Source organism: Gymnogyps californianus, chromosome 23 (genome assembly GCF_018139145.2).
Source record: "Gymnogyps californianus isolate 813 chromosome 23, ASM1813914v2, whole genome shotgun sequence".
Taxonomy (NCBI): Eukaryota; Metazoa; Chordata; class Aves; order Accipitriformes; family Cathartidae; genus Gymnogyps; species Gymnogyps californianus.
Window position 1 is genome coordinate 1,840,768 of NC_059493.1, and position 13,678 is coordinate 1,854,445.

At 58.0% G+C, this 13,678-nt stretch overlaps 1 long non-coding RNA gene across 1 annotated transcript; it reads right to left on the reverse strand.

Moving 5' to 3' along the window:
* Positions 1–6,333: 6,333 nt before the first annotated feature.
* LOC127025341 (uncharacterized) lies at positions 6,334–10,530 on the reverse strand. Its single transcript, XR_007767658.1, has 3 exons — positions 10,445–10,530; positions 9,435–9,794; positions 6,334–7,404 (listed from the first exon to the last, which is right to left on the reverse strand). It is a non-coding gene; the product is annotated as an uncharacterized LOC127025341 (long non-coding RNA).
* Positions 10,531–13,678: the final 3,148 nt, after the last annotated feature.

Here is a 13,678-nt window from a genome sequence, read left to right on the forward strand (position 1 = left end):
TAGCCCCGGGCCAGACTCTGGTCCCTGCCCTGTGCCCTGGACAGAATTAACCTTCCCAAACACCCCAGGACCTGCAGCAGCTGTGCAGACCCTGCAAAGCAGAAGGAATAAAACCAGCTCGCTGCATTCCCTCCTCCTGCAAAAAGCAGGAGGAGGACAGTGATTGGGAGGGACACCGCTGTGCCTCGCATGGAGAGGGACATGTCTGGGGCGAGCGGGGGGGGGGGGTGACAGCCGACAAGCCCCCATCACTTCTGCCTTCCCTGGGGAGCTCCCTGTCTGGGCACCCTCGGATGCCTGAGCACCCTTTCTGGCCACCCAGAAGGGCAGAGCGTGGGTACCTTGGTCAAGGAGTAGAGGCTCCACTCCCTCATCTTGCTTGGATGGCCGTAGCATCCTACCTGTACCAGAAGCTGTGCTCGGCCAGGCTCGGCTCTGTGAGCGGCCAGCCCCCCGCCCGCAGCCTGTGCCGGCCCCCAGGCCACACCAGCCCCTCGGACCCCGCCGTCTCCCCGGGTTCGGGGCAGGAAAGCGCTCCCGGCTGCGAGCGCTCCCCGGAGCTCGCTTCGGCAGAGGGCAGCGGCGCTCGCCGGGTTGTCTCATCGCTGGCCCGAGTCCAGCCTCAAACTCCCATCTCCCAACTTGCTCGCTCTTTTCAGCTGAAACTTCCTGTTAGTTATCATTTTAATTCTTTACCTCTTCAGCAGTGCAGAAAATTGGCACTTAATTTGCCCTGCGAGGCTGTGTGGTGGCAGCTTAATTGACCCTCGTTGCATCACCCTGGCCACATCTCGGTCAGTGAGCTGAGCCTTATGCCACATTAATTTCCCGTCCACTCTTTGTTTATCTGCCCTTTTCAAGGACGCTGCTTCTGTTCAGCTCCAGGCAAGAGTCCTGGAGAAACACCCGCTGCCCCGGGGCAGGGGTGGCCCACGCTGCCCGCCAAGCTGCAGGGGTGCCTCCCGGGTCTGCGTTCAGAGAAATCTGGTTTTCTGCAGCCCGCCAAGCTGCAGGGGTGCCTCCCGGGTCTGCGTTCAGAGAAATCTGGTTTTCTGCAGCTCTCCATCTTCCTTTCTTGCCCCAGGCCCGTGCCTTCCTCAGCTGCTCCAAACCCAGCACATTTCAGCATCCCACCTTTGATACCATGTGTTGCAGAATGATGTTGCAACCCTGGGACCTTCCCCAAGCATTGAAAATCAGTCAGAAACCCAAGCCTCCAGTTGCGGCCCTGACTTTGCCAGTTGTTTTCCAAGAGCTGGTCCCAAGCATCTGGCCTTGCATGAGCTGGAAGGATCGCAGAGCGTGTCAGTCAAAACGAGAGCAGCAAGGACCAAGTGGCACACTGACCAGAAAACTTATAATAAAAACAGATTTATAGCAATCACCCAAACATACTCTCAGCTTAGTTCCAATTCCCTTATTTCATCATTTGGGGCAGAGATTGCTGCATGAGTACCTGAAATAATTGGTATTCAGAGCATAATAAAACTCCACGTGTGGTTCATGATCCAGGCAGGACTGCATTATGGCAGACGTCTAGCAGGGGAATAAGATTTTCCAGGTGAATGAAGGAAATGCATGTAACTCTTGTTTTGGGATATTTCTGAACACTGCTGAAGAGAAGTGGGCTGCTCATTTGCTCCTCTGTCGTGCAGCAGCCGCGAGAGCCGGAGATCGCTGCCGCCAAGGCTGCGCCCAGCTGTCTGCTCCAGCACGGAGCCGGCCGAGCGCCCGCGGGGCAGCAGGATCCTCCTCACCCCGCCGGGCTCTCGGGGACGTCAGGATCACACTGGCAGGAGCAGGTCCCAGCGGGTCTCCCTGGAGCATGGAGGGATGGTCTTGGATGCAGGTTCCCAGGGCAGGGCTCGAGGCAGCACCTTCAGCACTGTGCATCCTGGATGCTCTATTAAGGAGGAGGGCTTTCTTCCTATTTAATATATCACCACTCAATTTGCATTGGACCATGGAGTCCTTCCAACACTCAGAATACAATGAGTTAGTATCTGCTGCTCTGGAGCTTGTATCCAGGCTGAAAACCCGGCCAGCTGGGAGCACGCTGGGACCAGGCTCAAGCACAAAGAACAATGGAAAGGCACGGCGACGGGCGGGTGGAGAGGCAGGATCCAGCCCTCTGCGACAGCGCTGCATCTGGGGCTGCTCAAAGCTCTCTGGTTCTCCACCTCGAGAGGATCACAGCTTCCAGACCTTCCTTTTAACTTTGCGTCTTGTCCCCTCGCTCCCCTTCATCGCGTTTTCAGGCGGTGGGTTCTGCATGCCAAATGGGATGCTGGAGAAGGCGCTGCTGCCTGGATGGGCTCCAGATGCAATGCAGCTAATCCATTTTTATAGCCGGGAGCAGGTGTCTTGTGCATCACAAGCAGCTAGTTTAAAGACCGCTCTTTTCATTTGGCCACAAGCACTGGAGAAGTCTGAAGGCATCGGCCATGACTCGATGCCCACCAGCTCCAGGAACGCCCTTTGGGTGCCCCGCAGGGCTGTGGTCCAGCACCTCCGCACGGCTGCATCGCCCGAGTCTCACCTGTGCAGCAGGGTGGGCTCTGGGTGCAGCCACGGCGTCGGCCGGCACCCCCGGCCAGGGACGCGGGGCCATAGGTGTGCCTGCACCTCGCTCGTGTGCTTCGGAGCTGCTACCTTCAGTACTGCAGCAACCAATCCTGCAGGGCCTGCAGCCTCCCGTAGGCTTTATGGCCTGGCCTGCATGTGCATAAAACGAAGAACACAGCCACCGGGCTGCGGAGAAACTCCTTTTTGCCTGTACTTTCCCCCAATTCCTGCTCCCGTGCTCACCTTCACTGCACAAACAAGGATGTGCACAAGCAGAGCGTGCCCACGTGTCCGGAGGCTGCGAGACCTGCAGCAAGCTGGGGAGACTTGGTACCTGCGGGAAGGAAAAGAAAAATATCTGCTGTTGGAGCCGGAGATAGCAAAGGCCAAAGGGTTTGTTTTCCATCCCCAGACCACAGCAATGCGGTGAGTGGAGCCCAGTCAAGAAACCCCGTCCAAACCACAGCCCCTGAGGTTGCTCTGGGCAAACAACGCCTCAGAATGGACCTCTGTCCCTGCCTGCCCCGTTTCCCGCTCCGGGAGGGAAAGGCACCCATTACCAGGGCTTCAGCGCTGCCTCCCCCTGCCCAGGGAGCCTTGGCTGTGCCGTGCAGCGGCACCCGGCTGTGGCAGAACCGATGTGCAGCCCAGGTGCTCGCCACGGGTGACAGCCCTGTCCCCAAAGTGGCCAGAAGCGCCTAGCTCTCCGGAAGAGCTGCAGCCACAGGTCCTCCAGCTTTGCTGAAGGCAGCAGGTTCTGGGGGGCTCGGGGAGACCCCGGGAAAGTGCCCGCGGCTGCACGGGGCCCCGGCAGCAGGGAGCAGCCCCGGCCAGGGAGCTTCGCCGCAGCCAGCTACCGGCGCGCCTGGATGCGATAGCCCTGCTGAGACAAAGAGCCATTGCTGGATTCAGCTGCCCTGGGTATTTTTTTCCCTCTTCGATGAATCACCTGCTAAAAATATTATAAATTGAGTCGCTGGCCAGACCTTTCACTTCTCTGGAAGCAAAAATATTTATTTTACTCAGGCCATGCCTGTGTTTTAACAGAACTTTATGATCAATTTCTGAGGAATGTGCCATGCTGTATATTCAAATTACAACTTTTTCTGGCTCGCGGTGTAAATTTAAAATGTCTTGTTTAAGACGCAACTGTTGTGCTGCCAGAAAAATGCGGTTTCAGCTGTTTTTTTTCCCAAAGCACCAGTTTTGCCTGGTTGATCGTTATTGTCACCCCAGGTGTGTGCCGGTCCCCTAGGCCTGTCCCAGGGGTTGGTGGCACCAGCAGCTATCGAGAGGTGCAGGCTGGGCTTCCTCAGATGGGGAGCTTTCACTCCGTGGGAAAAGCACCACTTAATTAACAGCATTGCCACAAAGACAGGGTGTGGGGAGCTCCGGAGCTGCCCGGCTGGCGGGGACAACTGCTGTCCCCATTGCACAGGGCTGCGTTTTCAGGAGCTAAAGCGGGACCTCTCCCTGCACAGGCTCCAGGCTGGTGCAAACGTAATGCGAATTGTTAGACAGGCGCCGGTGCAATGAGATTCTCGAGCTGTCCGTGCAGGTAGGGTATAATCACAGAAATGCCTGGAGCCAAAGGAGTTTGTCCTGGTAGCACCTTCCTCCTCCCGAGGCGTGCAGACAAGTCACATCCCGGTGCCGGGGTGCTGGAGCTGGGGTCCGTGCCGCCGGCCGGCCTGAGGTCCCCGCCGGGCTCGTGCATCGCTGGCTCCTCCTGGCTCCCGTGCCAGCTGCTGTTGCCCTTGCTCCCGTGCCAGGCACGCCTTCCCTATAAATCTCTCCCACTCTCATTTGAATTTAGGAAGGAAACAAGAGAAATTTCTTTTTCTTGCTTCAGGGCAGAGAGAATAATGGGATCTTTATTCCCCAATAATTAAGTTGATTTTTATGTGGGTTTAATTTACGCTCCCTTCCAGCCTTCCCTGCACAGCGACGTCTCTTGCAGGAGCGTGGCCTTTGGGTGGGTGCGCAGCAAACCCAAGCAGAGCTGGGCACCGGGGGACCGGGCACTTGCCAGGGATGGCGCAGGAGACTGGCAGGGCTGTCCCGCTCACGACGGCTGCGATGCTGCGCAAGGGCTGTAGAAAGGCTTCAGCACGCAAAGCCCAGCCACTACTTCTGCAGCAGCAGAAAGGCAAGGCAGGTTCACTGCAATTGGAAAAGCAAAGAGCAGGAGCTCACAGCCGGCCCCAGCAAGCACCAGGGCTGCAAGGCAAGGTCAGCCCCAGCTGTGGCTTCAGCCTCTCCGCACCAGCTCAGAGCAGCTCTCCCGGCAGGTCACACCGGCATGCCTGGGCCGTGCAGCGCTCCAGGGAGCAGTGCTGGCATCTGCCTGGTGCTGAATGCGCTGCCTGGACCCGCTCCATCCTTCCCGATAGGCACCAGGGAGACAAACATGCCGTTGCAGTCGGACATGTTACTGGTGGTTGCTGCAGAGAGGCCAAATGCATCCCTAAAGCCGGTGTTTAGGAAGGGGTGAAGACATGGCGCAGCTGCAGGACTGCAGTTACCCGCAGGAGCCCTCTGCAGAGGGCTGGAGATGAAGCTGGGCACGGCCAGGAGGGTGCCTTGGCCCGCATCTCTCCTCTTCCCAACAAAAAGGCAGTCGGCATGCATGGGGGGGAGCTCCAGCAAGCAGCCTGGTGAGGCAGCACCCCCATTTCCCAAGGGGGCTTTGGCCCCGGGGGTCAGGACAGCTTTGTCACGATGGCAGAGCCAGGCTGTTGTTTTTCCCATCGCAGCCAAACAGCTGGAGGTGCTTCACCAGAGAGTGAATTACAGGGACCGCGTGCCAGGGAAAAGGGGCTGCCGTGCTCGCTGCCCTCCCCAGCAGGGAGCCGAGTGCCCATCGCCAGCAGCTAGGATCATCTTCATGCCGGTATCCCAATCCCATGGATGGGAGCTTGCCCCACCGCTGCTCCGAGATCCGCCAGCCCGTGCCGGGCACCTGCCCCATGTCACTGCCTTCGGCGCTGCTGCTGTGGTCTCAGCCCCACCGCCAAGGCTGGGGAAACACATCCCGGCTCTTCCCTGCAGCCGGCTGGGCGCTTTCTCTGGCAGAAGGCGTTTTGAAGCCATGGCAGCCCCCAGCACAGAGCTCTGGGGACGGGATTCGGCTCATCCCCTCGACTGCCACGTGAAGAGCAGCCCGCAGCCAGCTCCCCCAGGAGCAGGACGGGGAGATGAAGCGAAGCCCCAGGAACGGCATCTGGTCTCGCAGCGGTTTTGCCTGCGCCGGATATCGCAGCCACGTCGCAGAGCGAACACAGCACATGTGGGATGGTGCTCCAGCCTACCTGGCAAGTCCTCGCTGAATTAGCCGGGCTGAACTGAAGCGGCACCGTTTGCTCTGAGGCTCAAGGGATCAGCTGCTGATGCGACGTGGCAGCTCCTACCTCCAAGGTGGGGAAGAGGGTTGGGGTACAGGAGCATCCCGCAGCCCTGATGCCAGCAGAGCCAGGACATCCGCGCTGTCAGCCTGCCTGCAAAAGCAAGAAGCACGTACACACCCACACGACATTCCCAGCAAGCAGAGAAAGAGGGAAAACAGTGTTTTGATCATAGCTTTTAACAACATAAATACATGCAGCCGAAGCTGACGCTGCTGCCGAGGATGGCCCTTAGCAGGCGTTGGGAGACACGAGGGGTCCCCTCGCCATGGGCACGATCTCCCTGGCCCTTCCCTCGCAGCAGAGGAAAGCGATGCATGCACAAATAAGAAACTGCTGTGTTTGCACAGCGCTCTCGTGGGCCACAGAGGGGGAGCGACGCCCGCTGCACCCAAAAACACAGCCCTGTCATCAGGGATGCAAAACCCATGACAGCACCCGCTGAATTCCCCAGCCAGGGCTGCTCCGCGTCCCCACACAAGTGTTCATCGGCTGCAGCATGAAGAGCCCCGTCCCCGCCGCGCTGCAGAACAGGCTCAGGAAGTTTCTGTCCTCGGCTGAAACCCCTTTGGTGTGGGAGAGCCTGGAACTTATTACAAATCGCTTAAGTAACTTTGGCTCACTTGAGCTAATTAAATTGGTTTCCCTGGCTATTCTAGAGGCTTGAAACCACCAGTCAGCTCCCAGGCTTGCTGTGCGAAATTAATTAAAGCAAATGATAACTTGGCAAGGACAAAAAAAGAAAGTCTCTGTAGTAAGGAACAAACCCAGTGCGGGGGGTGTTTGCTGAAGCACGTGTCTGTGTGTGCTATAAGGTGTTTCAGATACGCCCTGATGCAGGGATGGACTTCAGCTCACGCATAATGCTACGTTCAGGCTTAAATGCTTTGCCAAATCTGGGCATAAAAATAAACTTGGAAGTTCAGTGCAGAAACACAGAGTAAAGGCAGGGACCTCTCGGTTTCCATAGGAAGCAGAATTAATAGCTTGGCAGAAGGGGTGCGTTTCCATTTTTATACAAGAACTTCCTCCTCCTCCCGCAGAAAAAAGTGCTTGTAAGAAACACAAATTCGGACAGTTCTCCAGAACCTGGCAGCAAGCTCCAAAGCATCCCACGAGGCACATGCAGGCCAGCGGGACTTCCAGGTTTCCAACAAAAATTGAGTGGACCAGCACACCGCTCCTCTGTTCCTCGAAAGCGCCGGCGAGGGGAGCCGGCACCGGCAGGGACAGCGAGTGCCACAGCTGCCCAGGGCCTTTCTGCTCCTCGGGCACGGCTCTTCCGCACCGCATCCCGGGCGGATGGGCAGGCACCTTCCTCCTGGACCAAAGCCGCGAGCCGCAGAAGGGGAGACGGGCTTTGGGGTGTCTTCACGTCCTCGCCGGGCCCCTGTTCCGCAGGGCTGCTTGGCCGGTGGAGTTCCCTTAAACCCCCCTGCAAGGGGAGGAGAGGGCTCAGCGGTGCATGTGCCTTGCATTAAGCAACAGCCCTGGCAGCAGAGCCGCGCCGATAGGACAGAGACGGAGCCCGACCTTCTCCCCCCTTCCCCAGCGCTATCCGAAACCATAACCTTGACTGGCTGCAGTTTTCATCCATCTGCAAAAGCACATTAAGGAGGGAGAGAAAGGTTGGCAGCTGACCACAAACCTACTCCCCGGAGAGGTCCTTACCTGACTCTAACCAGATGCTGTTTATCAGCCCGAGCATACACTACATGCCCGATGTGATGGAGACAGAAAAAATACAAGAAATGCTTGTTATGCTCGGGGCTTCGGGGGGTTTTCATCCTCGGGCCGGATATACAAGTTCCAGGAGAGGAATATGCGTCCCTGGAGTCCCGGGCTGAATCTGGAATTCATATACTCTGTAAATCTACTTTATTTAATACAGGAATCAAGAAGGGTTTTGGAATTATTGCACTGGAGAGCTTGATTGCGTAGTTACAGCTTGGAATTAAGGAATAACTGCAGATCTGTAACACAACGCGTCAGCCCCACGGAAAGGGCAGGACGGTGCATTTTGGCTGCACAGTTTTGTCTCTGTTCTCCAGCCGCTGCCCCAAAGCGTGCTGAAGCCCGAGGGAAGACTCCAGCAGAGCCTGGCCCAGCCCTGCCTGTATCCCACAGCACATCTCCCTTCGGATTAAGCCAGCAAAACCCAGCAGGCCAGGGAAGAGGCACCTGGGCGGCAGTGCAGGGTCCCAGAGCTCGGTCCCTGCCAGCGGTGCGGTGGAGCCAAGGGGATGCTGCGTTCAACACAAGTCAGCACAGTCAACGCATGGGGGATGAGGACGAACCGCTAACGTCCCCATTAAGCTCACTGCTGGAGCCATGAAGTTAGAAAACCAGGAGCCGAGTTTTGGCCCATGCCACTATGCGAAGACAAAGGAGGAGCTGCCCGGGCAGGGATGCAGCATGGCCCCAGCATGTTCATGGCGCTGGGAAGCTGCGCTCGGGGCGCGGAGGCGGATTGCCAGGTCCAAGAGCTCGCAAAGCCCGAGGAAGCCGCTCAGAGCGGCGTGAGAGCCAGGGCCGGGCTGGGAGGTGGGAGAGGACGTGCTGCGAAAATCAGGGCAGGAGTAATGTGGAACATGGTAGTGATCCAGCCCAAGCGAAGACAGATGTCTTCACTGCGAAAACAATGATAGGACTCTCTCTTTAACAGATACGTATGCGTGTATATATATATGCAAGCACATATCTGTATGTTTATGTAAATGTACATGTGCCTTTTATATATTCCTCCTTGTTTTTTAAAGATCTAGCTAACATGCTTTTGCTATACCAACATGCTTTAGCTGAAACCTGCAAGGTCGTGTAGGAGCAGCTTTCCTGCATGTCGCTCAGGGCTCCCCTGAAAGCGGCCTTGTCCCCACCTGCGTCGCACCGACGGCTCCCTGGAGAGCAGTGCTGGCAGCTGCCTGCTGGCGGGCAGCCCAGGGCAGCAGTGGTTGGAATGCCTCCTGTGAACCTGCCGGCTTGGGGAGAGCCGCGATACCAGACCCAGGACATAGTAGCGGGACGCCAGGCGCCTTTTGGCTTTCCAAGCCAACGTTTCCTGCTTTCAACGTTCAAGCAACCCAGGCTTGCTCCTTGCACGGCAGCCGGCCCCCAGGCACCCCACGTGGGCCCGTGCACGCCTGGGCAGAGGGTCACCCCGCAGCAGACCCCACTTCCAGGAACCTGCCCACCCCACGGAGGAAAGCACGGTCCGTGTGTTGAGTGGTCGCCCACCACGGGAGAGACTTTTCACTCTGCCACCCCAGCTCCCCCGTCTCCTCCCAGGCTCGTTTTCCACTCCCACTCGCTGCCTCTCCCACCCGTGTCTGGCCAGAGTCATCGCAGCAAGGAAAACAAATGCAACACCAAAGGGAGCGGCTGGACCGCGCATCCACGGGGGGCTGGACCATGGGTGCCCAGACAGCGTTTGGGGTGCCCCACGGCCCGTGCCTGCTCCTCTCTTACCTGGGCAGAGCCAACAGCAGAGGCAGCACGCGGGATACTCGGGGCTGCTCCTTTCGGGGTGCATTCGTGGCTACAGGGTATTTCACCCGGGTCTCCTCTGGCCATGTCCCGGGGCTGGTCCCGCTGCACTCCCTCGCAGCAGGGCAGGGCTGGAGAGCATGCAGCAGGCGTCACAGGGCCTCCGGGCACGGCGTGGTGCTCTGCCTGCAGAAAGCTTGGTTGCTTTGGAAAGCATCCCAGTTCCTTTGGCTGAAGGTATTTAGGCAGAGGCCACTGGAAAAAGTGATGTGCTCTCCACGCATATGTGCCACCGGCAGCCGTCATCCAGCAGCATTAATCACCATGTCAGGGTGCCAACAACTACACAAAACCAAGGAAACATCTTGCTGTAGCTCCCTGCCTTGCGAGGGGAGCGCCCTGCTCCTGCCCACCCAGCTCCCGAGGGGTTCCTGCCACCCAGCGCTACATCCAGCACAAGCACATTCATTTTTCTTTGCTACCTGCTAGGAAATCATCTTAAACAACCTGCAGCTTGTCCTTTGCTGGCACAAGACACAGAGAAAGCCATGTACTGCTTCTGTCAACGCCTTGGAAGATGCACGTGCATACACACACATTTGTGTGTCTTATAGAGGTGCCCATACCTAACGCACCCGTTACATCCGTAGGTCCACGTGCCTCAGACACAGGCGTGTTTTAGAGCACCAGCAGCACTAACTCACAGTCCCCCAGTTCCTCCATTTCACCGCAGTCACATCTCACTCCAGGACACGCAGCTCCTCCTGCTCCTGAGCGTCTTACATGAAAGGCTGAGCTGGGAGCAGATAACCTTTCTTCCGCAGCTACCAGAGCCATCACAGATCACTCACGTCTCTATTTCTCCTCCTGGGGCTGCTTCCTACTAACTCCACCGCTGGGAGCTGGCTGTGCTCTCCAGGAAGCAATATTCTGTCTTGCCTGCAGCCAGCATCCCTAAATACACCATGGCAACATTTCTCTTTGCCACTCACTTGTCTGATTGCAGCTGGGATCACATTAAGTCCTTACAGTCCCTCCTCGCCTTCCCACTTCCCCAACCGAGCAGAGAGAAAGACAAAGAGGAGAAGAAAAACTACACAAAGCACCACTCTCAGAGCCTTCTAGCTTGGTTTTTACATTCACTGAGGGCTTTTATAGCCTAGAGGCAACTGATTGCTAATTAACTCAGAGTAATTAGCACCATTGCAAAAGCTAATCTGGTCACTCCCTAAACATGTGTTCCTAACTATGAGGTTGATTTTGCCCTGTGCCAAGGTCTAGAGAAGAACTGCCAATGTTCGTGTGCTCGGACTGACATCTGGAGCACCCCTGGAGCAGCCCCAGCCGCCCAGAGCCGGGGCACGCACCCCGGGGGCTCTCCTCCCCGCTCCTTGCCCGGGTGTTAGACTTTCACTGGGCGCTTGTGCAGAGCTGCAGGTATGGAAGGGAGGGAGGGCACCCTGGGCACCCCCCACTGCCTCTGCTCCCCCCTCCCTCCATCGCTTCTCCGAGCAGATCCGCAGGGAAGGACCGTCTGCCTGCTCACCCCCAGACCCTGCCTGAGCACCTCAGGGATTATGAGTAAAAGGCATTTCTTGGAAGGGCTGTGAAATCGCCTGTGCTGTGGAATTTGGTACAGGGATAGCATCACATCCCAGCAAACGCCCTGGCCAGCTGATCCCAGCCGCCGGGCAGGGCTAACTCATCGGGAAGGTGCTGAGGAAGCGGGTGAAAAGTGCTTCGCTGCATGTCGGTGCCTCCCCGCTCCGCCAGCCGCTGTGTAAATTACGTTGGCTTTAAAGCCTGCTGGCAAAACATAAAGCAGTCTCCACGCTCCAGCCACCACAAGGGTACTAATCAGGCTGAAAATATAAAAACAACACGAAAAACACCATCTATGGGGTGCACGGCATCGGACACTCGCTCTGGGAGCTGAGCCAAGTGCTCGTATCTTGACTCTCTCATAAATACACCACTAGGAAAATGCATTATCTCTGGAGTGCTTTAAGACCATTTAGATTTCAGGGCAAAACAGTCCAAGGCACCTGCTGCATTTTAATGATTCTTCTCCATCACCTATAGGGACGCTGAGATTTAAATAACTGCCCTGCAGCTGCCCTGACCTTCCCACCACGGCTCTGGGAAAGCCAGCATCGGCAGTGCCAGCACCGGCCGGGTGCGCCCAGTGCATTTGCACAAATTCTCCCATTTCGGAGCGTCAGAAGATGAGCACGGTGGCAAGGGGTTACGTGCCTCGCTCTGCGTGGTGTCCTGCATCCCTGCGTGAAGGAAAGCGCTGCTTCCCCCAGCATGGCCACAGCTGCCCAGGCAGGAGCTGTTGGATATGGCAGCCGTGTTCCCCAAATATTTCCCCTTCTGTGGGCTGGGTTGTTTGCACAGAGTTTCCCAAGCAGCTGGGGACAGAAGGTCTTTTGATTGGGGACCATCGTCACCGAGAAAGCACCCGGGGTTGTGCGGAGGGTGAAATCCCGGCTCCCCGGGCACTTCTGCTCCGTCCTGCCTGGCTGCGGGCTGCACGGGCAGCGCTGCCAGGGGAGCACCAGTCACTGGGCTCCTGCCACGGAGGACACGGGCGTGTGGGCTGACCCGGGGTGAATGAACGCACCCTGGTGAAAGGTACAAAGACTCAGTCATGCTGGAGCCCAAAGAGCAGACTTGATGAAGAAAACATGCCCTTTGCATTGCTATTCCCTCCCCATAAAGCTATAAACTCCTTTCAAATGCTTCATCTCCCTAACTTTTGGATGTCATTAAACTCTTTATTAATTTACTCCAAATGTCTTCGCTCGTATTCCAACACAGCTAACCCCATCAAAAGGATAAGAGCACAGTGCTTAGACAGCACTTCTTCTCTTCAAAGCCTGTTACTGAGATTAATTGCTTCTCTCAAGTCCTCTGTGAAGGAGGTACATGGGGATAATTGTTATTAGTGCTGGGCGCGAGGTAAGAAGCAGGGTCCAAGGTAAAAGCGGGGACCTGAGCTGTCACAGCGCCGGTGGGAGAGGGTGGGCTTGTGCGGGCTGCAGGCACAGGAGGACGAGGGAGCTGCAGAGGAGACCCTCCGGGACCGCGGCTGGGCTCCATCTCTAATGGATATTCCCGCAGCTCGTCGGGGGGAGGCAAAGCCCAGGCGGGCAGCGTGGTGCCAAGGCAGAGCCGCAGCCCCGGGGTGCCTGGCACCCCCCCGCCTCCGAGCATCTTCCCTTGGACGAGCGCTGAGCTTGTCCTCGGGCTCCCCGCTGCTCTTCCCTAATCGCTGCTGCCTGCCAAGAGCCTCGTGTGCAGGCAGAGGTCCCTCCTCCTTCCCGATTTATCCCATGATGTCACCAGTCCCAGTCCTTCCTGACATCACCGGTGACGTCACGAGTCCTTCCCCGTGTCCCTGGTGCGGCAGCGGGGCTGGGCAGGGGAGGACAGTGCGGTACTGGCCGGCCGTACTCTGCCCCGCTGAGCAGCTCGAGGTCCGGCTCTCCGTGGCATTAAGGAGCAGTCAGCAAACCCAGGGCACCAGCTCACAGGCTGTACGGCCCCCCGAAACGCTCCCCGTCAGCCCCGGGGGCTGAGCAAGCTGGTACCCACGGGATGGAGGATCCCACGGGAAGTGCCCCGAGCCTGGCTTGGCCGCGCTGGACGCTGACGCCGTCAGCGCAGAAGCAATACCAGCCGTTAGCTCTGGCAGTGCCCGCGCATTGGGGCCAGATGTGCGCGTTACTGAGGCTGACACGGTACATCTGGTCCGGGTTTTGGTTTCCATCGCGGAGTTTACCACATCCCCCCCAGCCGGCTGGAGGAGAGGAGGCGCGCATCTGGAAGCAATCGCAGCTGTCACGCTTCAAGGAGATACTGCACCGCAGAGAGGAGAACCCGATACCTCGCCCCAGCAGCCGCCTCCCGCCCTCCAGCTCCAACAGATGAGAAGAGCACCAGCATCCCCCGCCGCGAGCCGGATCCTGCCGGGTGCTGAGCCCCTCCCAGGAAGGGCCGCGCGCGGCGCCGGCACCTCATCGGGAAGAGGGATGGAGCTGAGCCCCACGGTGGGGAGTTAGCTCAGGCTGGAGACACCCCCAGCTCCGTGCCGGAGCTGGATGGGGCAGCCCCGGAGGGACTCGGCCCTCTCCCCGCTGCAGCCGGGCATCTCCGGGAGCCCAGCGCGGCCGCACGGCCGCACGGTGTTTGTTTTTAAACGCTCTGCCAACCCAGCAAAG